The sequence below is a fragment of the Diceros bicornis genome, chromosome 35, assembly GCF_020826845.1.
Source record: "Diceros bicornis minor isolate mBicDic1 chromosome 35, mDicBic1.mat.cur, whole genome shotgun sequence".
NCBI classification, from domain to species: Eukaryota; Metazoa; Chordata; class Mammalia; order Perissodactyla; family Rhinocerotidae; genus Diceros; species Diceros bicornis.
Genome location: NC_080774.1, coordinates 26269386 through 26279546, shown reverse-complemented (window position 1 = coordinate 26279546; position 10161 = coordinate 26269386). Strand labels below are relative to the sequence as shown.

The 10161-nt window shown below is 46.8% G+C and overlaps 1 pseudogene; it reads right to left on the bottom strand.

The window, feature by feature from the left end:
• Positions 1–3086: 3086 nt before the first annotated feature.
• LOC131398580 (uncharacterized) lies at positions 3087–8525 on the bottom strand (annotated as a pseudogene).
• Positions 8526–10161: the final 1636 nt, after the last annotated feature.

Genomic DNA, 10161 nt, shown 5'->3' with positions numbered 1-10161 from the left:
CCTCTTTTTGCTTGAGGAAGATTGTTCCTGAGCTAACATCTGTGCCAATCTACCTCTATTCTTTGTATATGGGTCACGGCCACCACATGGCTTAATGAACAGTGTAGATCAGCGCCCAGGATCTGAACCCACAGGATGCTGAAGCAGAGTCCACGAACTTAACCACTACACCAATGGGTCAGCTGCAGTATAAAATTTTGATACTGTGCTGAAGTCCCGCTTGAAGGTGACTCCGCCTTCCTTTTGTTCAAGGGGTTCTGGGTCTGTAAACTGGCTCAAGTCTGGGAACTGATTGAGAAGCCATGATTCTCTGTTTTTATGATTTGAGTTAGACTTTTGTTCACTTGACCTAAAAATTTTCTGCTTGTAGAGATCATGCAAGAATTTAGTAGGCTTCCTACCTATTTCCCTTCTAGGAACACCATGATTAACTAGACAATGACATAGGTCTGCATAAGTCAGACTCTTCTGATTGCTGCTTTGACTTTGCTGTCCCTTATGGTGACCACACCCACCTTACCTGTGGCCCTGAGTGCCACTACAGGATCCAATTACTCCAATGCATTTAGATTTTCCAATTGAGTGGCTGCTGTTTCCACTGTAAGTTCTAGCTTAGAGAGGAGCGTCCACTCACATCTTCATGAACACTGAGGTTCTGCTCAAAAACCTACTTCTCACAATTATGGTGGAAGATATGTCTTCTGGATCCTCCCAGTGTGGTTGAGTAATTCTTAAATGACAAATCCACTGTCACATTCCCATCTTTCTACCTTTCCAATCCTTTCCTCTACATTAAACCAGTGATACCAAACCAGGTTCATTTTGCCTATTGCAAAGAAAAACAATCAGCAAAATGACAAGTTTGTAGCAGAGAAAGGGTTTTAATCACAAGGAAGCTAAGTAAGGAGGTGGGATAACAAGTCGCAAATCTGCCCCCTCTATAATGGTGACTTAGGGATATTCATGGTGGTAGGCTTGCAAGGAGTCTGAAATGTGGGGATGGATGATTGGAGTCAAGGAGTAGTGAGTATTTTGATGATCTGCACAGGTGTAGTCAAACTTCATGCCTCTTCATGGGATGCATGGTGGCATAGGCACGGTCTGAGGGTGGAGTTTTTAGCTTCCTGATGTCAGGAGTTCACTTATTAGGCACCTGTTCAGGCTCAGTTGGGGATTTTGTGGTCTCAACCAGCCTGAACCAGATGGTGGTAGATTCCCAATTTCTGAGAAACAACTCAAGCACCTGTTACCATGGAGGCCTAGCCACCAGGGAGGTGTGGTCTTTGGGAACCTAGTGGGAGTGGGAGAATATATTGCATAAGCAGTACAGGAAGCAATGGGTGGGCAAACAACGAAGAGCTACAATTACAAATTTTAGTAAAACTTTCATCACTAGCTACCTAATGATTAACAGGTAACTGTTCCCAGTTTCACCAAGGCATGTCTGGCTTTCCTAATTCACTCACTATGGGCCACCTTTTGGTCTGTATTTCAGCCAACTAACCAAAACAACTGTCAGAGCTCTCTCTAACTTCCTGAGCTGCAACATTAAATGCAGAATTTCTGCTTAGTGAGCTCATATCAATAAATTCAGCCTGATCCGATTTGATGTTCCTCCCGCCATTATCCCACATCCTTAATATCCATTCCCACACACGTTCTTGGGATTTCTGTCTGTATAAATCAGAAGAATCAAGTAGTTCTTTTGGAAGGTGGGGCATCTCCTCTTGAGTCACACTATGCACCTCACTTTTAGGGACCTGCTGAGATTTGAGTCTAATTATAGGTCTAGAGAAAAGAAGAGTGGTGTGGGTGGGCCCTGAGGAGAATCAGCAGTGCATCCCATGGCAACTGCCTTAGGGAGGTAATTATCTTTTCCTTAGGCAATGCAGGAGTAATCCCCTCTGGAAGGGGTGAGGAGACCTCTTCCATTGGCAAAGAAGACTCATCAGAATCAAGGGGCTCAATGTCCCCAGCTTCATGAAGGTCTTCCCACACATCTAGAAGCTCTCAGGTCATTTATGTGGCCCTTGAGCTGGAAATTTTGATACCCTAAACTCATCTTTTTCTCTATTTTGTCCAACAACAGTAGGAACAAGCAATCAGTGTCATTATAGTCCTTAGTTTTCCAAAAATTTTCACAAGTATCACATACTTAGCTCCTTCCTTCTGATGAGTGGTTGATTAGAAGTATCCAATGCAGATATTTTGCTTATCTCTAAACGGTTCGTGACATGGACTATCAGGGCTCTCTTTACTAATGGAAATAGAGTTATTAGAATCATTAAATCTAATCAGATAAGACAGACAATTCCAGAAACCTCAGAATCAATTTAGAAAACTCATCATTAAAATTCTATTCCTCTAGAATAACTCCAGGTGCCAAAATCCATATTAGTCAGGGTTCTCCAGAGAAACAGAATTATATATGATTTATTATCAGAATTGGTTCACACAGATATAGAGGCTTAGAAGTCCCACAATCAGCTATCTGTAAGTTGAAGGACCAGGAAAGCCAGTCATATAATTCAGCGTGAGTTCAAAGTCTTGAGAATTGGGGGCCAATGGTGTAAATCCTGGTCTGAGTCCAAAAGCTGAAACCAGCAGTGCCAATGCCCAAGGGTAGGAGAAGGTGGATGTCTCAGATGCAGCAGAGAAAGCAAATTCCCCCTTCCTCCACCTCTTTTTTCTATTCAGGCCCTCAACCTGAAGGATGATGTCACTGGTACTGGCAAGGGTGATCTTCTTTACTCAGTCTACAATTCAAATACAAATTTCTTCCAAAGATGTTCTCACAGACACACCCAGAAATAAAGCTTTACCAGCTAATTGAGCATCTTTTTTTCCCAGCCAGGTTAACACATAAAATTAATCATTGCACTGTTGTAGAAAGGCTGGATAGAGTGGCACATTCAGGAACCACATCACATAGGCAAAGTAGAAGTTGTCATTGACCCAAGACAATAAACCTAACAGCATATATCCAATTGAAAGTCACTGTGAGAGGAGATAAGAGCTGAGAAAGAAGTGAATTGTCAAGGCCATGCTGCAGGAAGCCACCTCTGCCCGGGTTTGGAGAAGTATCTTCAGAGCAAGCAGGGAGCCTCTGAGCACAGGGCAGGTTTTGGTCTCACTTCCCCATGAACTTGGACCACTGTGGCCAGTGTAACTCCTTGTATATGAGCTACAGTAATAATCAGCCTCGTCCTCAGCGTGGAGCCCAGAGATGGTCAGGGAGGCCGTGTTGCCAGACTTGGAGCCAGAGAAGTGAGCAGGGATCCCTTAGGCTCGACTATTCACATTATAAATCAGGATTTTGGGGGCTGTGCCAGGGAGTTGTTGGTACCAGGAGACATGGTTATTCTTCCCAATGTCACTGCTGCTTCCAGTACAGGAGATGGTGACCGACTGCACCAGAGTCCCGGATGCTGAGGAAGGCTGAGATAGGGCAGACTGCGCCCTGGATCGTGAAAAAGGGAAAACACACTCTGGTGATCTCGGTTGTGGGGCCCCCGTTGAGCCCGAGGAGAAGGAGACAAATGATCAGCACAGATGTCTCCCTTCTCCCTTCCCTGGAGGCCTCACCTGTGCCCTGAGTGAGGAGGCTCAGGAGGAGCAGAGCCCAGGCCATGATGGAGTCGCCCCAAGAGCACTGCCTTTTGAGACCCCAACCCTATGCCGGGCTCCCCCAGACCTCTCTTAACGGCTCCACCTGCCTCAGAGGAGGGAGGAGCCTCCATGCAAATCTGCTTCCTGCACTTGCCTCTCCTCACCCACCTCTAACATGACCCTTGACTCTAGATGCTTCTCCATCTCAGGAAGGCGGAGTTTAGCTGAGGGATTAAACTCTTTGACATGTATTTTCACTGTCCCAGCAGAATGAATCGATTCAGTGCACAGGAAAATGAGCCAGTCTTGAATATCTCTGTCCTTCCTAGTGTGGGGACAATGGTGTAGATGGCTGAGTAATCCCAGGATTTTCCTGTGCTGAATGGGAAGAGAGTATGGACAGGGCTCCTAATGTCCAGGAAAGATCCAATTGCCTTCCTACCCAGTGAACACAGGCAGAACTGGGACCTCTTGTTCGACCTCAATGCTTTTTTGTCCTCCTCAGTTGTAATGGGTCCTCATGCATCCCTTTGTTCCCAGCCTGTGCAGTGGCCTGAGGCCTGGGGACATTTATTGGTACATCCAGAAAACATGAATAGGGGCACAAGAGGTATTGGATACACCTCACCACTGTGTCCCACTCAGGAGAGTCTCAGGCTCAGCACCTATTAGGACTTCATACAGGTCAGGGTAAACCACAGCAAGAACCTTTCCCAAATCCAGGCCCTCACTGCCCCCTGGTGGCCACAGATGGTGAAACCCTAACACCCCTCATGACAGGAATCTGGCACCTGCACCCCTGGACTCCCTTTCTCCCTCTTGACCCTCCCAGCTGAGTACCAGGACCGTGGGTCCTTCTTAAATCCATGCAAGCTCATTTCTCTGTGTCTCCAGCTTCCTCCAGAATGGAATGTGTTACCTGCCAGACCAGGTAGCCCAGACCCTCCCACTCACGACACTGTGCTTGTCCCAGGATGGCCTTGAACAGAGTTAGTGATCCTGACAGAGCTCTCAGCTCAGTATGGAGGAAATGTTAAAGGTTAAATAAAACCAAGTAGGAAGACTGGATGGGGAAAATGGGGTGAATAAAACACCAATTGGCTTCTGACAATGTTGAAAGAGAAAATATCCATGAAGGACAGAGAACTCAGTAGGATTGAGAACCACCAAATAGAGAGCAGGAGAGGAATCCCTGTGTTTGAGAACCTGGGAGAAGGTGACAGATCAGGATGGGCCTTAGGACCTTAGTTGCAGGTACCTCTCCCCATAGAGTCTCTGTCTGTCACACAGGACATATGACATTCTTTGTTGTGTCCCCTATGTAGCACATTGAGATGACTTCACTTCAGAGCTGCATTTCCTCCTGAACCAAAATCTCTACCATCGACAGACTGATGCTTGGCTTGGTGTATTTTTCTAGACAGAGGTGGGTTTCAGGGATGGACACATCAAGACTGACTGGTCCTTGCCAGATGACAATGTCCTCAGGAAGTGGACAATAATTTTTTTGGATGCAAATACTCTGAGGAAAGTTTTTTAGTGTCATTGTGTATACTATGTCACAGATGTTTCCAAGAACAAAGAGAGATGACTCCCAGGCCAAGGGTGGGCAGAGCTTTATGGCACCCTCAGCATCAGAGGAGAGGAAATGGGTGGTGGTAGGAAGTGGCAATTTTGTGTTTGAGATAATAGTTTCAGTGTGTGAGATTTAAACATTAATGTGCTGTCTTACATTACACAGTTTAGATACTAATGTCTTTAGTGTAAGATCATAATGAAATGGTAGTAGGTCAATGACCTGCTCAGATGTCCATCAGGCTGGGTGCCTGGAGCCAGTAGACTGGATCCTTGTCTCTTGGGAAAACCAAGAGGCTCCCTGGGCACATTCCAGATCTCTATGTACTTCCTGCAAGAAGAAACCCTCTGACCTTCACGAGATTCCTGCTTGTCCCCTGTCCAATGCCCTGTTACCACCAGGAGCAAACTCAGGATACCACATGCTGCAGGGGTCTTCGTTCTCATTGAAAACACTTCTGTATACAGGTGCCTACACGATAAGACATGACACAGATATAATAAGCAGGACCGCCAGGAAAGGAGCCAAAATGTCCATTTGCACATAATATGATTAATAACCAATAAAGTGAAAGCAAATAAATTAAAAATACACAAAATTAATCCCCAAAACATATCTTTCAGGCCAAAATAAATATCAGTATTCCTTATGCAAAAGTGATTTTTAAAAAGGAAGATAAAATATCCACCAGAGGTGCATTAGAAAATAAGTGGCACCTGACCCAGAAATTGCCTGAAGTGTTGAGTCCCTGACTGCAGTGAACAGAACAATGTTGGCGTATATTTGTCCATAGTGACACCTAAAACATCTCACATCTCTTATATCAAAAACAATCATTCTCTGGGGCCAGCCCCATGGTTCAACGGTTAGGTTCACACATTCTGTATTGGCGGACTGGGGTCCGCCAGCTCGGATCCTGGGCACGGACCTACACACCGCTCATCAAGTCATGCTGAGGCGGCGTCCCACATAGAGGAACTAGAAGGACCTACAACTAGGCTATGCAACTATGTACTGGGGCTTTGGGGAGAAAAAAGAAAAAGAGGATTGGCAACAGATGTTAGCTCAGGGCCATCTTCCTCAACAACAAAAAAAATTCTCTAATCAAAAAAAAAAATATTTGAGAATGTATACAGTTGTATTATTTGAGAAAATGCAAGAGTCTGTTCCTACAGTTGGAGACCACATTACACAAGAAACAATGGTAGCTCCAGAAATGTCACACTGGAGGGACTTTGTTCTCTCCACATCTTGCTACTGGTTCTACTATAATGATCCCTATTATAAAATAGTAACTACCTTCTCAAAGGAAATTGGGGACAACCACAGAGGACAATCATTAAAAGAAGAGTAGGGGCTCCTGTAGTCCTGTGCTCCTCCAAATAACATGTAAACGTCCAGTCTTGCTACAGTCACACAGCAGGACTCCGATGCCTTGGAGGATGACCAGAGCAGTGGCCACTCTGCTTCCTACTGGTTTTCTACACAAGGACATTGTCACACACACACACACACACACACACACACACACACACACACACACACACACCCTATGGGCCGATGCAGCCTCTGACAAGTGTTACACAAACAGGATTGTGACTCAGGACCTTATCCTGTGTCCAATGCAAAGCCCCCTTCCCACTGTGTGGTGATCCAGCTGGTGAGGGTCCACGTGTGGCACTGTTCCAGCCTGGATGATTAAAGCATGAAGGTACTGATGACATACTGGGGAAAGGGAAGAAGGTAACTGGTAAAAGATTTGACAAAATCACTTAAACAGAGAACATTCTGAGAAGGAATGATCTCCCAGGTGAGGGGGCTATCCAGCCTGATTTGACCAGGAGTGAGGTCATTGCCAGCATGTGGCATTTTCAAGGTTAAACCCGGGAGAAGCTAAAGCTAAAGCTGGCAAATTGAGAAGAGTTGGTCACTGCATCAGGTCATCTGGGACAAGGCCCAGCTTCAGTCAATGGTCAAAGGATTCTTGGCCAGATACTTATCTGTACAAATACTTAGTGATTCATCATACCTGCATTTCTAGCTAGAAATTGGTTGGATTGTCATGAGACTCACATACTTCGGGGATGCCTAAGGAACCGGGGCCCACCTGAACAAAGGAGCCTGGAAAGAGCTTGTCCTGATGGGGAGACAGTCCAGATGGAGGGTGCTTCCAGGACAGAAAAAAAGATCTGAGAAGAGGGTTATCCTGACAGAACACAGAATCTCTCACTCAAACTCTCAGCTTAAAACTCCCTTGGTTACAGGTCAAAAACCAGGGGCATTAAAAACAAACAAGCAAACAAACAAAAAAGCAACTTCTTTAACCCATCTTTCCCCTTGTCCTCATTTGTGGAACAATGTCTTCATATCTTTTCCTCAGTTGCTGTTGCTTCAAGAAAGGAAATGCAGAAGAATAACCAGCAAGGAGGGCCATCCTGAGTACAGCCTGGGGTGCACTTGAAGTTGAATAAGACAATGTCATTCTGGAGAACTGAATCCAGGCCGGTCTGAACAGCTGTAGGAGACCAAGACCCTTAAGTGAAGATTTCCCTGAGGACAGAGGGAAATCCACTCGAACAACAGGGATCTCCTTGTGGCTCTTCCTACAATTAGTTGCCTTCTAGGTCCACCAAGCACAGCCAAAGAGGAAGCTGTCATTGTCCCAAGACTATAAACCAGAGTCACCATTTCCTTTATATAATTTCAAGGTGAGAAAGGAGAACACCTGAAAGGGAAGTGAGTTCTCCAGGCCATGCTGCATGAAGCCCCCTCTGCCCAGGGTTGGGGAAGCATCTTCAGAGCAAGCAGGGAGCCTGTGAGCACAAGGCAGATTTTGGTCTCACTTCCCCATGAACTTCGACCATGGTGATGAGTGTTATCGCTCCTCAATGAGCCAAAGTAATAATAAGCCTGGTCCACAGCCTCGAGCCCTGAGATGGTCAAGGAGGCCATGTTGCCAGACTTGGAGCCAGAGAAGCAAGCAGGGATCTCTGAGGCCTGACTATTCACATTATAAATCAGGAGTTTGGGAGCTATGCCTGGGAGCTGTTGGTATCAGGTGACATAGTTATAACCCCCAATGTCACTGCTGCTTCAAGCACAGGTGATGGTGACAGACTGTCCCAGAGTCCCAGACACTGAGGGAGGCTGAGTCAGGGCAGACTGAGCCCACAACCCTGAAAAGAGAAAAAGCACACTCTGGTGAGTTCCTTGCTGGGGCCTAGCTGAGCCTGAGGAAGAGGAGACAAAGGATCAGCATAGATGTACCCATGGCCCCTTCCCTGGGGGCTTCACCTGTGCCCTGGGTGAGGAGGGTGAGGAGGAGCAGAGCCCAGGCCATGGTGGAGATGCCCCAAGAACACTGCCTTCTGAGCCCCCAACCCTGGGCCTGGCTCCCCCAGACCTCTCTTATCCCGTGCCCTGGCCTCAGAGGAGGGAGGGACCTCCAAGCAAATCTGCCTCCTGCATCTGCCTCTCCTCACCCTCCTCTGACCTGGCCCTTGTTTCTAGATGCTTCTCCATCTCTGGAGGACAGAGGTTAGCTGAAGGGCTTAAAACTCTTTAACACGTATTTTCACTGTCCAAACAGAATGAACCCATGGCAGTGTTCAGGAATTAGATCCAGTCTTGGAAGGTCTCTGTCCTTCCTATTGTGGGGACAGTGGTGTAGATGACTGAGTAATCCCAGGATTTCCCTGTGCTGTGTGGGAGGAGAGTGTAGACAGGGTCCTAAGGGCCAGGAGATATCCAATTGCTTACCTACCCAGTGACCACAGGCAGCGCCTGGACCTCACTTTCCTCCTCAACCCTTTCTTCATCCTCCTCAGTTGGAGTGGGTCCTCATGCATCCCTTTGTTCTCAGCCTCTGCAGTGGCCTGAGACCTGGGGACATTTGTTGGCACTTCTGGTAAGAAACATATAGGGGCACAATAGATATGGGATACTCCTCAACTCTGTGTCCTGCTCAGGAGGATCTCAGGATCAGCACCTATTAGGACTTCACAGAGGTCAGGGTAAACCACCACAAGAACCTTCCCCCAATCCAGGCCCTCGCTGCCCCCTGGTGGCCACAAAGGGTGGAACCCTAACACCAGTGATGGCAACTGAACGGGATCTGCACTCCTGTACTCCCCTCCTCTCTCCTGATCCTCCCAGCTCAGTATCAGTCCCCTCTGTCCTTAAATCCATCCATTCTCATCTCTTTGATTCCCGCTTCCTCCAGAATGGAATGTGTCACCTGCCAGACCAGGTAGCCCAGACCCTCCCACTCAGGACCACTGTGCTTGTTCCAGGATGGCCTTGAACAGGGTTAGTGCTCCTGGCACAGCTCTTGGCTCAAGGCTGAGGAAATGTTAAAGGTTAAATAAAACCAGGTAGGAAGATTGGATGAGAAAAACTGGTTGAAGAAAACACCAATTGACTTCTGACAATGTTGAAAGAGAAAATATCCATGAAGGACAGAGAACTCGTAGGATTAAGAACTACCAGATAGAGAACAGGAGAGGAATCCCTGTGTTTGAGAATCTCGGAGGAGGTCACAGATCAAGATTGGTCTTAGGACCTCAGCTGCAGGAACCTCTCCCGATAGTGTGATTGTCACAGAGGACACATGACATTCTTTGTCGTGTCCCCTGTATAGCACATTGAGATGACCTCACCCCAGAGCTGCATGTCTTCCTGAACGAAAATCTCCACCATTCACAAAGATATGCTTGGCCTGTTGTGCTTTTCTAGACAGAGGTGGGTTTGGGGGATGGACACATCGGGACTGACTGGTCCTTGACAGATGACAATGTCCTCAGGAAATGGACAATGAGTTTTATGGATGTAAATATTCTGAAGAAACTTTTTTAGTGCCATTGTGTATACCACATCACAGACATTTCCAAGAGCAAAGAGAGGTGACTCCCAGGCCAATGGTGGGGAGAGCTTTAAGGCATCCTCAGCATCAGAGGAGAGGAAATGGGTGGTGGTAG